At 43.8% G+C, this 19,636-nt stretch overlaps 6 non-coding genes and 15 pseudogenes across 6 annotated transcripts; all 21 read right to left on the bottom strand.

The window, feature by feature from the left end:
* Nucleotides 1–872: 872 nt before the first annotated feature.
* On the bottom strand, nucleotides 873–990 carry LOC140019218 (5S ribosomal RNA; annotated as a pseudogene).
* Nucleotides 991–1,914: 924 nt separating this feature from the next.
* Nucleotides 1,915–2,032, bottom strand: LOC140019217 (5S ribosomal RNA; annotated as a pseudogene).
* A 913-nt stretch (nucleotides 2,033–2,945) lies between these two features.
* LOC140018429 (5S ribosomal RNA) lies at nucleotides 2,946–3,063 on the bottom strand (annotated as a pseudogene).
* A 925-nt stretch (nucleotides 3,064–3,988) lies between these two features.
* On the bottom strand, nucleotides 3,989–4,106 carry LOC140019216 (5S ribosomal RNA; annotated as a pseudogene).
* A 924-nt stretch (nucleotides 4,107–5,030) lies between these two features.
* LOC140019215 (5S ribosomal RNA) lies at nucleotides 5,031–5,148 on the bottom strand (annotated as a pseudogene).
* A 411-nt stretch (nucleotides 5,149–5,559) lies between these two features.
* On the bottom strand, nucleotides 5,560–5,678 carry LOC140017203 (5S ribosomal RNA). Its single transcript, XR_011823516.1, has one exon. It is a non-coding gene; the product is annotated as a 5S ribosomal RNA (ribosomal RNA).
* Nucleotides 5,679–6,604: 926 nt separating this feature from the next.
* Nucleotides 6,605–6,722, bottom strand: LOC140019214 (5S ribosomal RNA; annotated as a pseudogene).
* Nucleotides 6,723–7,133: 411 nt separating this feature from the next.
* LOC140017202 (5S ribosomal RNA) lies at nucleotides 7,134–7,252 on the bottom strand. Its single transcript, XR_011823515.1, has one exon. It is a non-coding gene; the product is annotated as a 5S ribosomal RNA (ribosomal RNA).
* Nucleotides 7,253–8,179: 927 nt separating this feature from the next.
* On the bottom strand, nucleotides 8,180–8,297 carry LOC140018483 (5S ribosomal RNA; annotated as a pseudogene).
* Nucleotides 8,298–8,708: 411 nt separating this feature from the next.
* Nucleotides 8,709–8,826, bottom strand: LOC140018040 (5S ribosomal RNA). Its single transcript, XR_011824342.1, has one exon. It is a non-coding gene; the product is annotated as a 5S ribosomal RNA (ribosomal RNA).
* A 413-nt stretch (nucleotides 8,827–9,239) lies between these two features.
* LOC140018090 (5S ribosomal RNA) lies at nucleotides 9,240–9,358 on the bottom strand. The gene has a single exon (XR_011824393.1). It is a non-coding gene; the product is annotated as a 5S ribosomal RNA (ribosomal RNA).
* Nucleotides 9,359–9,772: 414 nt separating this feature from the next.
* LOC140017201 (5S ribosomal RNA) lies at nucleotides 9,773–9,891 on the bottom strand. Its single transcript, XR_011823514.1, has one exon. It is a non-coding gene; the product is annotated as a 5S ribosomal RNA (ribosomal RNA).
* A 928-nt stretch (nucleotides 9,892–10,819) lies between these two features.
* Nucleotides 10,820–10,937, bottom strand: LOC140019213 (5S ribosomal RNA; annotated as a pseudogene).
* A 924-nt stretch (nucleotides 10,938–11,861) lies between these two features.
* LOC140019212 (5S ribosomal RNA) lies at nucleotides 11,862–11,979 on the bottom strand (annotated as a pseudogene).
* Nucleotides 11,980–12,892: 913 nt separating this feature from the next.
* LOC140018428 (5S ribosomal RNA) lies at nucleotides 12,893–13,010 on the bottom strand (annotated as a pseudogene).
* A 925-nt stretch (nucleotides 13,011–13,935) lies between these two features.
* LOC140019211 (5S ribosomal RNA) lies at nucleotides 13,936–14,053 on the bottom strand (annotated as a pseudogene).
* Nucleotides 14,054–14,977: 924 nt separating this feature from the next.
* Nucleotides 14,978–15,095, bottom strand: LOC140019209 (5S ribosomal RNA; annotated as a pseudogene).
* Nucleotides 15,096–15,506: 411 nt separating this feature from the next.
* Nucleotides 15,507–15,625, bottom strand: LOC140017200 (5S ribosomal RNA). Its single transcript, XR_011823513.1, has one exon. It is a non-coding gene; the product is annotated as a 5S ribosomal RNA (ribosomal RNA).
* A 926-nt stretch (nucleotides 15,626–16,551) lies between these two features.
* On the bottom strand, nucleotides 16,552–16,669 carry LOC140019208 (5S ribosomal RNA; annotated as a pseudogene).
* Nucleotides 16,670–17,581: 912 nt separating this feature from the next.
* Nucleotides 17,582–17,699, bottom strand: LOC140019207 (5S ribosomal RNA; annotated as a pseudogene).
* Nucleotides 17,700–18,612: 913 nt separating this feature from the next.
* LOC140018427 (5S ribosomal RNA) lies at nucleotides 18,613–18,730 on the bottom strand (annotated as a pseudogene).
* Between the last annotated feature and the right edge of the window lie 906 nt (nucleotides 18,731–19,636).

The raw sequence follows: 19,636 nt of genomic DNA, 5'->3' as shown, positions 1-19,636 counted from the left end.
TGGCTTTTCTGGACCCGAATTCATTCTAAGCGTCAGTTCATGAATTTCCTCTCATCCTTTTATTTATTTACTTTTATATTTTTTTCTTGTTGCTTTGCACCTTTTTTTTCCCTCGTCGCACAACTCTCAATTATCCTGAAAGTGATCCTTCACGCTTGCGCTTATACATTTGCGCCGACAACTTTGACCGACGATCCGGGCTTCGATCCAGCCGTACCGTTCCTGACTTGTCTCGCGCCTTCAGATCCGCGTTCATGCTTCGATAAAAAGCAAAATATAAAGCAATCGTTCCGACGGAGCTAAATTACTACAGCATAAAGAACGAAGGGGAAATTTGGATTTCGAAACAAAAAAGGGAGGGGTGCAACACGAGGATTTCCCAGGGGGTCACCTAGGGGTGTCAACGTGCCGGGTCCGGGCCGGAATTCATTATTCTGGACCCGGACCCGGATCCGACCCGTTTACCCGACGGGTCTTTTATTCGGTGTTCCGGATCCGGACCCGGCGAGTCTCGGATCCGGGTCGGGTCTACCCGAACAAATTTGCCAAAATTTATAATTTCTAACAAAAAAGAGAAAAAGATATATTTGTAAACTAATTTCTAACTAATGCAAAGAAAAAACCAAATAAGAAAATAAATCAAATTGATTTTACTCAAATACATCATCCTAATCAAATTATATTGATAATATATATTTTTTATAAATTATTAAATCATTTATATCCGGATGCGGGTCTAATACGGGTCGGAATACTATATTCCGTATCCGACCCGTTTTTTTGTTTGAAAAAACGGATCCGGATCCGGATAACGGAATTAAATCCCTACCCATACCCGCAAAAATTTTAGGGATCCGATCCGGATCCGGGTCTAGACCCGACCCGTTGACAGGCCTAGGGTCACCCATCCTAGTACTACTGTCGCCCAAGCACGCTTAACTTCGGAGTTCTGATGGGATCCGGTGCATTAGTGCTGGTATGATCGCACCCGCCATGTTCCTTTCGCTTTATTCTTTTAAACTGCCACGTCCTGTGAAGCAGTTTGGCTTTTCTGGACCCGAATTCATTCTAAGCATCAGTTCATGAATTTCCTCTCATCCTTTTATTTATTTACTTTTATATTTTTTTCTTGTTGCTTTGCACCTTTTTTTTCCCTCGTCGCACAACTCTCAATTATCCTGAAAGTGATCCTTCACGCTTGCGCTTATACATTTGCGCCGACAACTTTGACCGACGATCCGGGCTTCGATCCAGCCGTACCGTTCCTGACTTGTCTCGCGCCTTCAGATCCGCCTTCATGCTTCGATGAGAAGCAAAATAAAAAGCAATCGTTCCGACGGAGCTAAATTACTACAGCATAAAGAACGAAGGGGAAATTTGGATTTCGAAACAAAAAAGGGAGGGGTGCAACACGAGGATTTCCCAGGGGGTCACCTAGGGGTGTCAACGGGCCGGGTCCGGGCCGGAATTCATTATTCCGGACCCGGACCCGGATCCGACCCGTTTACCCGACGGGTCTTTTATTCTGTGTTCCGGATCCGGACCCGGCGAGTCTCGGATCCGGGTCGGGTCTACCCGAACAAATTTGCCAAAATTTATAATTTCTAACAAAAAGAGAAAAAGATATATTTGTAAACAAATTTCTAACTAATGCAAAGAAAAAACCAAATAAGAAAATAAATCAAATTGATTTTACTCAAATACATCATCCTAATCAAATTATATTGATAATATATTTTTTTTATAAATTATTAAATCATTTATATCCGGATCCGGGTCTAATACGGGTCGGAATACTATATTCCGTATTCGACCCGTTTTTTTGTTTGAAAAAACGGATCCGGATCCGGTTAACGGAATTAAATCCGTACCCATACCCGCAAAAATTTCAGGGATCCGATCCGGATCCGGGTCTAGACCCGACCCGTTGACAGGCCTAGGGTCACCCATCCTAGTACTACTGTCGCCCAAGCACGCTTAACTTCGGAGTTCTGATGGGATCCGGTGCATTAGTGCTGGTATGATCGCACCCGCCATGTTCCTTTCGCTTTATTCTTTTAAACTGCCACGTCCTGTGAAGCAGTTTGGCTTTTCTGGACCCGAATTCATTCTAAGCGTCAGTTCATGAATTTCCTCTCATCCTTTTATTTATTTACTTTTATATTTTTTTCTTGTTGCTTTGCACCTTTTTTTTCCCTCGTCGCACAACTCTCAATTATCCTGAAAGTGATCCTTCACGCTTGCGCTTATACATTTGCGCCGACAACTTTGACCGACGATCCGGGCTTCGATCCAGCCGTACCGTTCCTGACTTGTCTCGCGCCTTCAGATCCGCCTTCATGCTTCGATGAGAAGCAAAATAAAAAGCAATCGTTCCGACGGAGCTAAATTACTACAGCATAAAGAACGAAGGGGAAATTTGGATTTCGAAACAAAAAAGGGAGGGGTGCAACACGAGGATTTCCCAGGGGGTCACCTAGGGGTGTCAACGGGCCGGGTCCGGGCCGGAATTCATTATTCCGGATCCGACCGGTTTACCCGACGGGTCTTTTATTCTGTGTTCCGGATCCGGACCCGGCGAGTCTCGGATCCGGGTCGGGTCTACCCGAACAAATTTGCCAAAATTTATAATTTCTAACAAAAAAGAGAAAAAGATATATTTGTAAACAAATTTCTAGCTAATGCAAAGAAAAAACCAAATAAGAAAATAAATCAAATTGATTTTACTCAAATACATCATCCTAATCAAATTATATTGATAATATATATTTTTTATAAATTATTAAATCATTTATTTCCGGATCCGGGTCTAATACGGGTCGGAATACTATATTCCGTATCCGACCCGTTTTTTTGTTTGAAAAAACGGATCCGGATCCGGATAACGGAATTAAATCCCTACCCATACCCGCAAAAATTTCAGGGATCCGATCCGGATCCGGGTGTAGACCCGACCCGTTGACCGGCCTAGGGTCACCCATCCTAGTACTACTGTCGCCCAAGCACGCTTAACTTCGGAGTTCTGATGGGATCCGGTGCATTAGTGCTGGTATGATCGCACCCGCCATGTTTCTTTCGCTTTATTCTTTTAAACTGCCACGTCCTGTGAAGCAGTTTGGCTTTTCTGGACCCGAATTCATTCTAAGCGTCAGTTCATGAATTTCCTCTCATCCTTTTATTTATTTACTTTTATATTTTTTTCTTGTTGCTTTGCACCTTTTTTTTCCCTCGTCGCACAACTCTCAATTATCCTGAAAGTGATCCTTCACGCTTGCGCTTATACATTTGCGCCGACAACTTTGACCGACGATCCGGGCTTCGATCCAGCCGTACCGTTCCTGACTTGTCTCGCGCCTTCAGATCCGCGTTCATGCTTCGATAAAAAGCAAAATATAAAGCAATCGTTCCGACGGAGCTAAATTACTACAGCATAAAGAACGAAGGGGAAATTTGGATTTCGAAACAAAAAAGGGAGGGGTGCAACACGAGGATTTCCCAGGGGGTCACCTAGGGGTGTCAACGTGCCGGGTCCGGGCCGGAATTCATTATTCTGGACCCGGACCCGGATCCGACCCGTTTACCCGACGGGTCTTTTATTCGGTGTTCCGGATCCGGACCCGGCGAGTCTCGGATCCGGGTCGGGTCTACCCGAACAAATTTGCCAAAATTTATAATTTCTAACAAAAAAGAGAAAAAGATATATTTGTAAACTAATTTCTAACTAATGCAAAGAAAAAACCAAATAAGAAAATAAATCAAATTGATTTTACTCAAATACATCATCCTAATCAAATTATATTGATAATATATATTTTTTATAAATTATTAAATCATTTATATCCGGATGCGGGTCTAATACGGGTCGGAATACTATATTCCGTATCCGACCCGTTTTTTTGTTTGAAAAAACGGATCCGGATCCGGATAACGGAATTAAATCCCTACCCATACCCGCAAAAATTTTAGGGATCCGATCCGGATCCGGGTCTAGACCCGACCCGTTGACAGGCCTAGGGTCACCCATCCTAGTACTACTGTCGCCCAAGCACGCTTAACTTCGGAGTTCTGATGGGATCCGGTGCATTAGTGCTGGTATGATCGCACCCGCCATGTTCCTTTCGCTTTATTCTTTTAAACTGCCACGTCCTGTGAAGCAGTTTGGCTTTTCTGGACCCGAATTCATTCTAAGCATCAGTTCATGAATTTCCTCTCATCCTTTTATTTATTTACTTTTATATTTTTTTCTTGTTGCTTTGCACCTTTTTTTTCCCTCGTCGCACAACTCTCAATTATCCTGAAAGTGATCCTTCACGCTTGCGCTTATACATTTGCGCCGACAACTTTGACCGACGATCCGGGCTTCGATCCAGCCGTACCGTTCCTGACTTGTCTCGCGCCTTCAGATCCGCCTTCATGCTTCGATGAGAAGCAAAATAAAAAGCAATCGTTCCGACGGAGCTAAATTACTACAGCATAAAGAACGAAGGGGAAATTTGGATTTCGAAACAAAAAAGGGAGGGGTGCAACACGAGGATTTCCCAGGGGGTCACCTAGGGGTGTCAACGGGCCGGGTCCGGGCCGGAATTCATTATTCCGGACCCGGACCCGGATCCGACCCGTTTACCCGACGGGTCTTTTATTCTGTGTTCCGGATCCGGACCCGGCGAGTCTCGGATCCGGGTCGGGTCTACCCGAACAAATTTGCCAAAATTTATAATTTCTAACAAAAAGAGAAAAAGATATATTTGTAAACAAATTTCTAACTAATGCAAAGAAAAAACCAAATAAGAAAATAAATCAAATTGATTTTACTCAAATACATCATCCTAATCAAATTATATTGATAATATATTTTTTTTATAAATTATTAAATCATTTATATCCGGATCCGGGTCTAATACGGGTCGGAATACTATATTCCGTATTCGACCCGTTTTTTTGTTTGAAAAAACGGATCCGGATCCGGTTAACGGAATTAAATCCGTACCCATACCCGCAAAAATTTCAGGGATCCGATCCGGATCCGGGTCTAGACCCGACCCGTTGACAGGCCTAGGGTCACCCATCCTAGTACTACTGTCGCCCAAGCACGCTTAACTTCGGAGTTCTGATGGGATCCGGTGCATTAGTGCTGGTATGATCGCACCCGCCATGTTCCTTTCGCTTTATTCTTTTAAACTGCCACGTCCTGTGAAGCAGTTTGGCTTTTCTGGACCCGAATTCATTCTAAGCGTCAGTTCATGAATTTCCTCTCATCCTTTTATTTATTTACTTTTATATTTTTTTCTTGTTGCTTTGCACCTTTTTTTTCCCTCGTCGCACAACTCTCAATTATCCTGAAAGTGATCCTTCACGCTTGCGCTTATACATTTGCGCCGACAACTTTGACCGACGATCCGGGCTTCGATCCAGCCGCACCGTTCCTGACTTGTCTCGCGCCTTCAGATCCGCCTTCATGCTTCGATAAGAAGCAAAATATAAAGCAATCGTTCCGACGGAGCTAAATTACTACAGCATAAAGAACGAAGGGGAAATTTGGATTTCGAAACAAAAAAGGGAGGGGTGCAACACGAGGACTTCCCAGGGGGTCACCCATCCTAGTACTACTCTCGCCCAAGCACGCTTAACTTCGGAGTTCTGATGGGATCCGGTGCATTAGTGCTGGTATGATCGCACCCGCCATGTTCCTTTCGCTTTATTCTTTTAAACTGCCCCGTCCTGTGAAGCAGTGTGGCTTTTATGGACCCCAATTCATTTTAAGCGTCAATTCAAGAATTTCCCCTCATCCTTTTATTTATTTACTTTTACATTTTTTTCTTGTTGATTTGCACCATTTTTTTTTCCCTCGTCGCGCAACTCTCAATTATCCTGAAATTGATCCTTCACGCTTGCGCTTATACATTTGCGCCGACAACTTTGACCGACGATCCGGGCTTCGATCCAGCCGTACCGTTCCTGACTTGTCTCGCGCCTTCAGATCCGCCTTCATGCTTCGATGAGAAGCAAAATAAAAAGCAGTCGTTCCGACGGAGCTAAATTACTACAGCATAAAGAACGAAGGGGAAATTTGGATTTCGAAACAAAAAAGGGAGGGGTGCAACACGAGGATTTCCCAGGGGGTCACCTAGGGGTGTCAACGGGCCGGGTCCGGGCCGGAATTCATTATTCCGGACCCGGACCCGGATCCGACCCGTTTACCCGACGGGTCTTTTATTCTGTGTTCCGGATCCGGACCCGGCGAGTCTCGGATCCGGGTCGGGTCTACCCGAACAAATTTGCCAAAATTTATAATTTCTAACAAAAAGAGAAAAAGATATATTTGTAAACAAATTTCTAGCTAATGCAAAGAAAAAACCAAATAAGAAAATAAATCAAATTGATTTTACTCAAATACATCATCCTAATCAAATTATATTGATAATATATTTTTTTTATAAATTATTAAATCATTTATATCCGGATCCGGGTCTAATACGGGTCGGAATACTATATTCCGTATTCGACCCGTTTTTTTGTTTGAAAAAACGGATCCGGATCCGGTTAACGGAATTAAATCCGTACCCATACCCGCAAAAATTTCAGGGATCCGATCCGGATCCGGGTCTAGACCCGACCCGTTGACAGGCCTAGGGTCACCCATCCTAGTACTACTGTCGCCCAAGCACGCTTAACTTCGGAGTTCTGATGGGATCCGGTGCATTAGTGCTGGTATGATCGCACCCGCCATGTTCCTTTCGCTTTATTCTTTTAAACTGCCACGTCCTGTGAAGCAGTTTGGCTTTTCTGGACCCGAATTCATTCTAAGCGTCAGTTCATGAATTTCCTCTCATCCTTTTATTTATTTACTTTTATATTTTTTTCTTGTTGCTTTGCACCTTTTTTTTCCCTCGTCGCACAACTCTCAATTATCCTGAAAGTGATCCTTCACGCTTGCGCTTATACATTTGCGCCGACAACTTTGACCGACGATCCGGGCTTCGATCCAGCCGTACCGTTCCTGACTTGTCTCGCGCCTTCAGATCCGCCTTCATGCTTCGATAAGAAGCAAAATATAAAGCAATCGTTCCGACGGAGCTAAATTACTACAGCATAAAGAACGAAGGGGAAATTTGGATTTCGAAACAAAAAAGGGAGGGGTGCAACACGAGGACTTCCCAGGGGGTCACCCATCCTAGTACTACTCTCGCCCAAGCACGCTTAACTTCGGAGTTCTGATGGGATCCGGTGCATTAGTGCTGGTATGATCGCACCCGCCATGTTCCTTTCGCTTTATTCTTTTAAACTGCCCCGTCCTGTGAAGCAGTGTGGCTTTTATGGACCCCAATTCATTTTAAGCGTCAATTCAAGAATTTCCCCTCATCCTTTTATTTATTTACTTTTACATTTTTTTCTTGTTGATTTGCACCATTTTTTTTTCCCTCGTCGCGCAACTCTCAATTATCCTGAAATTGATCCTTCACGCTTGCGCTTATACATTTGCGCCGACAACTTTGACCGACGATCCGGGCTTCGATCCAGCCGTACCGTTCCTGACTTGTCTCGCGCCTTCAGATCCGCCTTCATGCTTCGATGAGAAGCAAAATAAAAAGCAATCGTTCCGACGGAGCTAAATTACTACAGCATAAAGAACGAAGGGGAAATTTGGATTTCGAAACAAAAAAGGGAGGGGTGCAACACGAAGATTTCCCAGGGGGTCACCTAGGGGTGTCAACGGGCCGGGTCCGGGCCGGAATTCATTATTCCGGACCCGGACCCGGATCCGACCCGTTTACCCGACGGGTCTTTTATTCTGTGTTCCGGATCCGGACCCGGCGAGTCTCGGATCCGGGTCGGGTCTACCCGAACAAATTTGCCAAAATTTATAATTTCTAACAAAAAAGAGAAAAAGATATATTTGTAAACAAATTTCTAGCTAATGTAAAGAAAAAACCAAATAAGAAAATAAATCAAATTGATTTTACTCAAATACATCATCCTAATCAAATTATATTGATAATATATATTTTTTATAAATTATTAAATCATTTATATCCGGATCCGGGTCTAATACGGGTCGGAATACCATATTCCGTATCCGACCCGTTTTTTTGTTTGAAAAAACGGATCCGGATCCGGATAACGGAATTAAATCCCTACCCATACCCGCAAAAATTTCAGGGATCCGATCCGGATCCGGGTCTAGACCCGACCCGTTGACAGGCCTAGGGTCACCCATCCTAGTACTACCGTCGCCCAAGCACGCTTAACTTCGGAGTTCTGATGGGATCCGGTGCATTAGTGCTGGTATGATCGCACCCGCCATGTTCCTTTCGCTTTATTCTTTTAAACTGCCACGTCCTGTGAAGCAGTTTGGCTTTTCTGGACCCGAATTCATTCTAAGCGTCAGTTCATGAATTTCCTCTCATCCTTTTATTTATTTACTTTTATATTTTTTTCTTGTTGCTTTGCACCTTTTTTTTCCCTCGTCGCACAACTCTCAATTATCCAGAAAGTGATCCTTCACGCTTGCGCTTATACATTTGCGCCGACAACTTTGACCGACGATCCGGGCTTCGATCCAGCCGTACCGTTCCTGACTTGTCTCGCGCCTTCAGATCCGCCTTCATGCTTCGATAAGAAGCAAAATATAAAGCAATCGTTCCGACGGAGCTAAATTACTACAGCATAAAGAACGAAGGGGAAATTTGGATTTCGAAACAAAAAAGGGAGGGGTGCAACACGAGGACTTCCCAGGGGTCACCCATCCTAGTACTACTCTCGCCCAAGCACGCTTAACTTCGGAGTTCTGATGGGATCTGGTGCATTAGTGCTGGTATGATCGCACCCGCCATGTTCCTTTCGCTTTATTCTTTTAAACTGCCCCGTCCTGTGAAGCAGTGTGGCTTTTCTGGACCCGAATTCATTTTAAGCGTCAATTCAAGAATTTCCCCTCATCCTTTTATTTATTTACTTTTACATTTTTTTCTTGTTGATTTGCACCATTTTTTTTTCCCTCGTCGCGCAACTCTCAATTATCCTGAAATTGATCCTTCATGCTTGCGCTTATACATTTGCGCCGACAACATTGACCGACGATCCGGGCTTCGATCCAGCCGTACCGTTCCTGACTTGTCTCGCGCCTTCAGATCCGCCTTCATACTTCGATAAGAAGCAAAATATAAAGCAATCGTTCCGACGGAGCTAAATTACTACAGCATAAAGAACGAAGGGAAAATTTGGATTTCGAAACAAAAAAGGGAGGGGTGCAACACGAGGACTTCCCAGGGGGTCTCCCATCCTAGTACTACTCTCGCCCAAGCACGCTTAACTTTGGAGTTCTGATGGGATCGGGTGCATTAGTGCTGGTATGATCGCACCCGCCATGTTCCTTTCGCTTTATTCTTTTAAACTGCCACGTCCTGTGAAGCAGTTTGGCTTTTCTGGACCCGAATTCATTTTAAGCGTCAATTCAAGAATTTCCCCTCATCCTTTTATTTATTTACTTTTACATTTTTTTCTTGTTGATTTGCACCATTTTTTTTTTCCCTCGTCGCGCAACTCTCAATTATCCTGAAATTGATCCTTCACGCTTGCGCTTATACATTTGCGCCGACAACTTTGACCGACGATCCGGGCTTCGATCCAGCCGTACCGTTACTGACTTGTCTCGCGCCTTCAGATCCGCCTTCATACTTCGATAAGAAGCAAAATATAAAGCAATCGTTCCGACGGAGCTAAATTACTACAGCATAAAGAACGAAGGGAAAATTTGGATTTCGAAACAAAAAAGGGAGGGGTGCAACACGAGGACTTCCCAGGGGGTCACCCATCCTAGTACTACTCTCGCCCAAGCACGCTTAACTTCGGAGTTCTGATGGGATCCGGTGCATTAGTGCTGGTATGATCGCACCCGCCATGTTCCTTTCGCTTTATTCTTTTAAACTGCCCCGTCCTGTGAAGCAGTGTGGCTTTTCTGGACCCGAATTCATTTTAAGCGTCAATTCAAGAATTTCCCCTCATCCTTTTATTTATTTACTTTTACATTTTTTTCTTGTTGATTTGCACCATTTTTTTTTTCCCTCGTCGCGCAACTCTCAATTATCCTGAAATTGATCCTTCACGCTTGCGCTTATACATTTGCGCCGACAACTTTGACCGACGATCCGGGCTTCGATCCAGCCGTACCGTTCCTGACTTGTCTCGCGCCTTCAGATCCGCCTTCATGCTTCGATGAGAAGCAAAATATAAAGCAATCGTTCCGACGGAGCTAAATTACTACAGCATAAAGAACGAAGGGGAAATTTGGATTTCGAAACAAAAAAGGGAGGGGTGCAACACGAGGATTTCCCAGGGGGTCACCTAGGGGTGTCAACGTGCCGGGACCGGGCCGGAATTCATTATTCTGGACCCGGACCCGGATCCGACCCGTTTACCCGACGGGTCTTTTATTCGGTGTTTCGGATCCGGACCCGGCGAGTCTCGGATCCGGGTCGGGTCTACCCGAACAAATTTGCCAAAATTTATAATTTCTAACAAAAAAGAGAAAAAGATATATTTGTAAACTAATTTCTAACTAATGCAAAGAAAAAACCAAATAAGAAAATAAATCAAATTGATTTTACTCAAATACATCATCCTAATCAAATTATATTGATAATATATATTTTTTATAAATTATTAAATCATTTATATCCGGATCCGGGTCTAATACGGGTCGGAATACTATATTCCGTATCCGACCCGTTTTTTTGTTTGAAAAAACGGATCCGGATCCGGATAACGGAATTAAATCCCTACCCATACCCGCAAAAATTTTAGGGATCCGATCCGGATCCGGGTCTAGACCCGACCCGTTGACAGGCCTAGGGTCACCCATCCTAGTACTACTGTCGCCCAAGCACGCTTAACTTCGGAGTTCTGATGGGATCCGGTGCATTAGTGCTGGTATGATCGCACCCGCCATGTTCCTTTCGCTTTATTCTTTTAAACTGCCACGTCCTGTGAAGCAGTTTGGCTTTTCTGGACCCGAATTCATTCTAAGCGTCAGTTCATGAATTTCCTCTCATCCTTTTATTTATTTACTTTTATATTTTTTTCTTGTTGCTTTGCACCTTTTTTTTCCCTCGTCGCACAACTCTCAATTATCCTGAAAGTGATCCTTCACGCTTGCGCTTATACATTTGCGCCGACAACTTTGACCGACGATCCGGGCTTCGATCCAGCCGTACCGTTCCTGACTTGTCTCGCGCCTTCAGATCCGCCTTCATGCTTCGATGAGAAGCAAAATAAAAAGCAATCGTTCCGACGGAGCTAAATTACTACAGCATAAAGAACGAAGGGGAAATTTGGATTTCGAAACAAAAAAGGGAGGGGTGCAACACGAAGATTTCCCAGGGGGTCACCTAGGGGTGTCAACGGGCCGGGTCCGGGCCGGAATTCATTATTCCGGACCCGGACCCGGATCCGACCCGTTTACCCGACGGGTCTTTTATTCTGTGTTCCGGATCCGGACCCGGCGAGTCTCGGATCCGGGTCGGGTCTACCCGAACAAATTTGCCAAAATTTATAATTTCTAACAAAAAGAGAAAAAGATATATTTGTAAACAAATTTCTAACTAATGCAAAGAAAAAACCAAATAAGAAAATAAATCAAATTGATTTTACTCAAATACATCATCCTAATCAAATTATATTGATAATATATTTTTTTTATAAATTATTAAATCATTTATATCCGGATCCGGGTCTAATACGGGTCGGAATACTATATTCCGTATTCGACCCGTTTTTTTGTTTGAAAAAACGGATCCGGATCCGGTTAACGGAATTAAATCCGTACCCATACCCGCAAAAATTTCAGGGATCCGATCCGGATCCGGGTCTAGACCCGACCCGTTGACAGGCCTAGGGTCACCCATCCTAGTACTACTGTCGCCCAAGCACGCTTAACTTCGGAGTTCTGATGGGATCCGGTGCATTAGTGCTGGTATGATCGCACCCGCCATGTTCCTTTCGCTTTATTCTTTTAAACTGCCACGTCCTGTGAAGCAGTTTGGCTTTTCTGGACCCGAATTCATTCTAAGCGTCAGTTCATGAATTTCCTCTCATCCTTTTATTTATTTACTTTTATATTTTTTTCTTGTTGCTTTGCACCTTTTTTTTCCCTCGTCGCACAACTCTCAATTATCCTGAAAGTGATCCTTCACGCTTGCGCTTATACATTTGCGCCGACAACTTTGACCGACGATCCGGGCTTCGATCCAGCCGTACCGTTCCTGACTTGTCTCGCGCCTTCAGATCCGCCTTCATGCTTCGATGAGAAGCAAAATAAAAAGCAATCGTTCCGACGGAGCTAAATTACTACAGCATAAAGAACGAAGGGGAAATTTGGATTTCGAAACAAAAAAGGGAGGGGTGCAACACGAGGATTTCCCAGGGGGTCACCTAGGGGTGTCAACGGGCCGGGTCCGGGCCGGAATTCATTATTCCGGATCCGACCGGTTTACCCGACGGGTCTTTTATTCTGTGTTCCGGATCCGGACCCGGCGAGTCTCGGATCCGGGTCGGGTCTACCCGAACAAATTTGCCAAAATTTATAATTTCTAACAAAAAAGAGAAAAAGATATATTTGTAAACAAATTTCTAGCTAATGCAAAGAAAAAACCAAATAAGAAAATAAATCAAATTGATTTTACTCAAATACATCATCCTAATCAAATTATATTGATAATATATATTTTTTATAAATTATTAAATCATTTATTTCCGGATCCGGGTCTAATACGGGTCGGAATACTATATTCCGTATCCGACCCGTTTTTTTGTTTGAAAAAACGGATCCGGATCCGGATAACGGAATTAAATCCCTACCCATACCCGCAAAAATTTCAGGGATCCGATCCGGATCCGGGTGTAGACCCGACCCGTTGACCGGCCTAGGGTCACCCATCCTAGTACTACTGTCGCCCAAGCACGCTTAACTTCGGAGTTCTGATGGGATCCGGTGCATTAGTGCTGGTATGATCGCACCCGCCATGTTTCTTTCGCTTTATTCTTTTAAACTGCCACGTCCTGTGAAGCAGTTTGGCTTTTCTGGACCCGAATTCATTCTAAGCGTCAGTTCATGAATTTCCTCTCATCCTTTTATTTATTTACTTTTATATTTTTTTCTTGTTGCTTTGCACCTTTTTTTTCCCTCGTCGCACAACTCTCAATTATCCTGAAAGTGATCCTTCACGCTTGCGCTTATACATTTGCGCCGACAACTTTGACCGACGATCCGGGCTTCGATCCAGCCGTACCGTTCCTGACTTGTCTCGCGCCTTCAGATCCGCGTTCATGCTTCGATAAAAAGCAAAATATAAAGCAATCGTTCCGACGGAGCTAAATTACTACAGCATAAAGAACGAAGGGGAAATTTGGATTTCGAAACAAAAAAGGGAGGGGTGCAACACGAGGATTTCCCAGGGGGTCACCTAGGGGTGTCAACGTGCCGGGTCCGGGCCGGAATTCATTATTCTGGACCCGGACCCGGATCCGACCCGTTTACCCGACGGGTCTTTTATTCGGTGTTCCGGATCCGGACCCGGCGAGTCTCGGATCCGGGTCGGGTCTACCCGAACAAATTTGCCAAAATTTATAATTTCTAACAAAAAAGAGAAAAAGATATATTTGTAAACTAATTTCTAACTAATGCAAAGAAAAAACCAAATAAGAAAATAAATCAAATTGATTTTACTCAAATACATCATCCTAATCAAATTATATTGATAATATATATTTTTTATAAATTATTAAATCATTTATATCCGGATGCGGGTCTAATACGGGTCGGAATACTATATTCCGTATCCGACCCGTTTTTTTGTTTGAAAAAACGGATCCGGATCCGGATAACGGAATTAAATCCCTACCCATACCCGCAAAAATTTTAGGGATCCGATCCGGATCCGGGTCTAGACCCGACCCGTTGACAGGCCTAGGGTCACCCATCCTAGTACTACTGTCGCCCAAGCACGCTTAACTTCGGAGTTCTGATGGGATCCGGTGCATTAGTGCTGGTATGATCGCACCCGCCATGTTCCTTTCGCTTTATTCTTTTAAACTGCCACGTCCTGTGAAGCAGTTTGGCTTTTCTGGACCCGAATTCATTCTAAGCATCAGTTCATGAATTTCCTCTCATCCTTTTATTTATTTACTTTTATATTTTTTTCTTGTTGCTTTGCACCTTTTTTTTCCCTCGTCGCACAACTCTCAATTATCCTGAAAGTGATCCTTCACGCTTGCGCTTATACATTTGCGCCGACAACTTTGACCGACGATCCGGGCTTCGATCCAGCCGTACCGTTCCTGACTTGTCTCGCGCCTTCAGATCCGCCTTCATGCTTCGATGAGAAGCAAAATAAAAAGCAATCGTTCCGACGGAGCTAAATTACTACAGCATAAAGAACGAAGGGGAAATTTGGATTTCGAAACAAAAAAGGGAGGGGTGCAACACGAGGATTTCCCAGGGGGTCACCTAGGGGTGTCAACGGGCCGGGTCCGGGCCGGAATTCATTATTCCGGACCCGGACCCGGATCCGACCCGTTTACCCGACGGGTCTTTTATTCTGTGTTCCGGATCCGGACCCGGCGAGTCTCGGATCCGGGTCGGGTCTACCCGAACAAATTTGCCAAAATTTATAATTTCTAACAAAAAGAGAAAAAGATATATTTGTAAACAAATTTCTAACTAATGCAAAGAAAAAACCAAATAAGAAAATAAATCAAATTGATTTTACTCAAATACATCATCCTAATCAAATTATATTGATAATATATTTTTTTTATAAATTATTAAATCATTTATATCCGGATCCGGGTCTAATACGGGTCGGAATACTATATTCCGTATTCGACCCGTTTTTTTGTTTGAAAAAACGGATCCGGATCCGGTTAACGGAATTAAATCCGTACCCATACCCGCAAAAATTTCAGGGATCCGATCCGGATCCGGGTCTAGACCCGACCCGTTGACAGGCCTAGGGTCACCCATCCTAGTACTACTGTCGCCCAAGCACGCTTAACTTCGGAGTTCTGATGGGATCCGGTGCATTAGTGCTGGTATGATCGCACCCGCCATGTTCCTTTCGCTTTATTCTTTTAAACTGCCACGTCCTGTGAAGCAGTTTGGCTTTTCTGGACCCGAATTCATTCTAAGCGTCAGTTCATGAATTTCCTCTCATCCTTTTATTTATTTACTTTTATATTTTTTTCTTGTTGCTTTGCACCTTTTTTTTCCCTCGTCGCACAACTCTCAATTATCCTGAAAGTGATCCTTCACGCTTGCGCTTATACATTTGCGCCGACAACTTTGACCGACGATCCGGGCTTCGATCCAGCCGCACCGTTCCTGACTTGTCTCGCGCCTTCAGATCCGCCTTCATGCTTCGATAAGAAGCAAAATATAAAGCAATCGTTCCGACGGAGCTAAATTACTACAGCATAAAGAACGAAGGGGAAATTTGGATTTCGAAACAAAAAAGGGAGGGGTGCAACACGAGGACTTCCCAGGGGGTCACCCATCCTAGTACTACTCTCGCCCAAGCACGCTTAACTTCGGAGTTCTGATGGGATCCGGTGCATTAGTGCTGGTATGATCGCACCCGCCATGTTCCTTTCGCTTTATTCTTTTAAACTGCCCCGTCCTGTGAAGCAGTGTGGCTTTTATGGACCCCAATTCATTTTAAGCGTCAATTCAAGAATTTCCCCTCATCCTTTTATTTATTTACTTTTACATTTTTTTCTTGTTGATTTGCACCATTTTTTTTTCCCTCGTCGCGCAACTCTCAATTATCCTGAAATTGATCCTTCACGCTTGCGCTTATACATTTGCGCCGACAACTTTGACCGACGATCCGGGCTTCGATCCAGCCGTACCGTTCCTGACTTGTCTCGCGCCTTCAGATCCGCCTTCATGCTTCGATGAGAAGCAAAATAAAAAGCAGTCGTTCCGACGGAGCTAAATTACTACAGCATAAAGAACGAAGGGGAAATTTGGATTTCGAAACAAAAAAGGGAGGGGTGCAACACGAGGATTTCCCAGGGGGTCACCTAGGGGTGTCAACGGGCCGGGTCCGGGCCGGAATTCATTATTCCGGACCCGGACCCGGATCCGACCCGTTTACCCGACGGGTCTTTTATTCTGTGTTCCGGATCCGGACCCGGCGAGTCTCGGATCCGGGTCGGGTCTACCCGAACAAATTTGCCAAAATTTATAATTTCTAACAAAAAGAGAAAAAGATATATTTGTAAACAAATTTCTAGCTAATGCAAAGAAAAAACCAAATAAGAAAATAAATCAAATTGATTTTACTCAAATACATCATCCTAATCAAATTATATTGATAATATATTTTTTTTATAAATTATTAAATCATTTATATCCGGATCCGGGTCTAATACGGGTCGGAATACTATATTCCGTATTCGACCCGTTTTTTTGTTTGAAAAAACGGATCCGGATCCGGTTAACGGAATTAAATCCGTACCCATACCCGCAAAAATTTCAGGGATCCGATCCGGATCCGGGTCTAGACCCGACCCGTTGACAGGCCTAGGGTCACCCATCCTAGTACTACTGTCGCCCAAGCACGCTTAACTTCGGAGTTCTGATGGGATCCGGTGCATTAGTGCTGGTATGATCGCACCCGCCATGTTCCTTTCGCTTTATTCTTTTAAACTGCCACGTCCTGTGAAGCAGTTTGGCTTTTCTGGACCCGAATTCATTCTAAGCGTCAGTTCATGAATTTCCTCTCATCCTTTTATTTATTTACTTTTATATTTTTTTCTTGTTGCTTTGCACCTTTTTTTTCCCTCGTCGCACAACTCTCAATTATCCTGAAAGTGATCCTTCACGCTTGCGCTTATACATTTGCGCCGACAACTTTGACCGACGATCCGGGCTTCGATCCAGCCGTACCGTTCCTGACTTGTCTCGCGCCTTCAGATCCGCCTTCATGCTTCGATGAGAAGCAAAATAAAAAGCAATCGTTCCGACGGAGCTAAATTACTACAGCATAAAGAACGAAGGGGAAATTTGGATTTCGAAACAAAAAAGGGAGGGGTGCAACACGAGGATTTCCCAGGGGGTCACCTAGGGGTGTCAACGGGCCGGGTCCGGGCCGGAATTCATTATTCCGGATCCGACCGGTTTACCCGACGGGTCTTTTATTCTGTGTTCCGGATCCGGACCCGGCGAGTCTCGGATCCGGGTCGGGTCTACCCGAACAAATTTGCCAAAATTTATAATTTCTAACAAAAAGAGAAAAAGATATATTTGTAAACAAATTTCTAACTAATGCAAAGAAAAAACCAAATAAGAAAATAAATCAAATTGATTTTACTCAAATACATCATCCTAATCAAATTATATTGATAATATATTTTTTTTATAAATTATTAAATCATTTATATCCGGATCCGGGTCTAATACGGGTCGGAATACTATATTCCGTATTCGACCCGTTTTTTTGTTTGAAAAAACGGATCCGGATCCGGTTAACGGAATTAAATCCGTACCCATACCCGCAAAAATTTCAGGGATCCGATCCGGATCCGGGTCTAGACCCGACCCGTTGACAGGCCTAGGGTCACCCATCCTAGTACTACTGTCGCCCAAGCACGCTTAACTTCGGAGTTCTGATGGGATCCGGTGCATTAGTGCTGGTATGATCGCACCCGCCATGTTCCTTTCGCTTTATTCTTTTAAACTGCCACGTCCTGTGAAGCAGTTTGGCTTTTCTGGACCCGAATTCATTCTAAGCGTCAGTTCATGAATTTCCTCTCATCCTTTTATTTATTTACTTTTATATTTTTTTCTTGTTGCTTTGCACCTTTTTTTTCCCTCGTCGCACAACTCTCAATTATCCTGAAAGTGATCCTTCACGCTTGCGCTTATACATTTGCGCCGACAACTTTGACCGACGATCCGGGCTTCGATCCAGCCGTACCGTTCCTGACTTGTCTCGCGCCTTCAGATCCGCCTTCATGCTTCGATGAGAAGCAAAATAAAAAGCAATCGTTCCGACGGAGCTAAATTACTACAGCATAAAGAACGAAGGGGAAATTTGGATTTCGAAACAAAAAAGGGAGGGGTGCAACACGAGGATTTCCCAGGGGGTCACCTAGGGGTGTCAACGGGCCGGGTCCGGGCCGGAATTCATTATTCCGGATCCGACCGGTTTACCCGACGGGTCTTTTATTCTGTGTTCCGGATCCGGACCCGGCGAGTCTCGGAACCGGGTCGGGTCTACCCGAACAAATTTGCCAAAATTTATAATTTCTAACAAAAAAGAGAAAAAGATATATTTGTAAACAAATTTCTAGCTAATGCAAAGAAAAAACCAAATAAGAAAATAAATCAAATTGATTTTACTCAAATACATCATCCTAATCAAATTATATTGATAATATATATTTTTTATAAATTATTAAATCATTTATTTCCGGATCCGGGTCTAATACGGGTCGGAATACTATATTCCGTATCCGACCCGTTTTTTTGTTTGAAAAAACGGATCCGGATCCGGATAACGGAATTAAATCCCTACCCATACCCGCAAAAATTTCAGGGATCCGATCCGGATCCGGGTGTAGACCCGACCCGTTGACCGGCCTAGGGTCACCCATCCTAGTACTACTGTCGCCCAAGCACGCTTAACTTCGGAGTTCTGATGGGATCCGGTGCATTAGTGCTGGTATGATCGCACCCGCCATGTTTCTTTCGCTTTATTCTTTTAAACTGCCACGTCCTGTGAAGCAGTTTGGCTTTTCTGGACCCGAATTCATTCTAAGCGTCAGTTCATGAATTTCCTCTCATCCTTTTATTTATTTACTTTTATATTTTTTTCTTGTTGCTTTGCACCTTTTTTTTCCCTCGTCGCACAACTCTCAATTATCCTGAAAGTGATCCTTCACGCTTGCGCTTATACATTTGCGCCGACAACTTTGACCGACGATCCGGGCTTCGATCCAGCCGTACCGTTCCTGACTTGTCTCGCGCCTTCAGATCCGCGTTCATGCTTCGATAAAAAGCAAAATATAAAGCAATCGTTCCGACGGAGCTAAATTACTACAGCATAAAGAACGAAGGGGAAATTTGGATTTCGAAACAAAAAAGGGAGGGGTGCAACACGAGGATTTCCCAGGGGGTCACCTAGGGGTGTCAACGTGCCGGGTCCGGGCCGGAATTCATTATTCTGGACCCGGACCCGGATCCGACCCGTTTACCCGACGGGTCTTTTATTCGGTGTTCCGGATCCGGACCCGGCGAGTCTCGGATCCGGGTCGGGTCTACCCGAACAAATTTGCCAAAATTTATAATTTCTAACAAAAAAGAGAAAAAGATATATTTGTAAACTAATTTCTAACTAATGCAAAGAAAAAACCAAATAAGAAAATAAATCAAATTGATTTTACTCAAATACATCATCCTAATCAAATTATATTGATAATATATATTTTTTATAAATTATTAAATCATTTATATCCGGATGCGGGTCTAATACGGGTCGGAATACTATATTCCGTATCCGACCCGTTTTTTTGTTTGAAAAAACGGATCCGGATCCGGATAACGGAATTAAATCCCTACCCATACCCGCAAAAATTTCAGGGA

Source organism: Coffea arabica, chromosome 11c (assembly GCF_036785885.1).
Source record: "Coffea arabica cultivar ET-39 chromosome 11c, Coffea Arabica ET-39 HiFi, whole genome shotgun sequence".
Lineage (NCBI taxonomy): Eukaryota > Viridiplantae > Streptophyta > Magnoliopsida > Gentianales > Rubiaceae > Coffea > Coffea arabica.
Note: the sequence above shows the minus strand (reverse complement) of the source record. Positions and strands in the feature narration are given on the sequence as shown.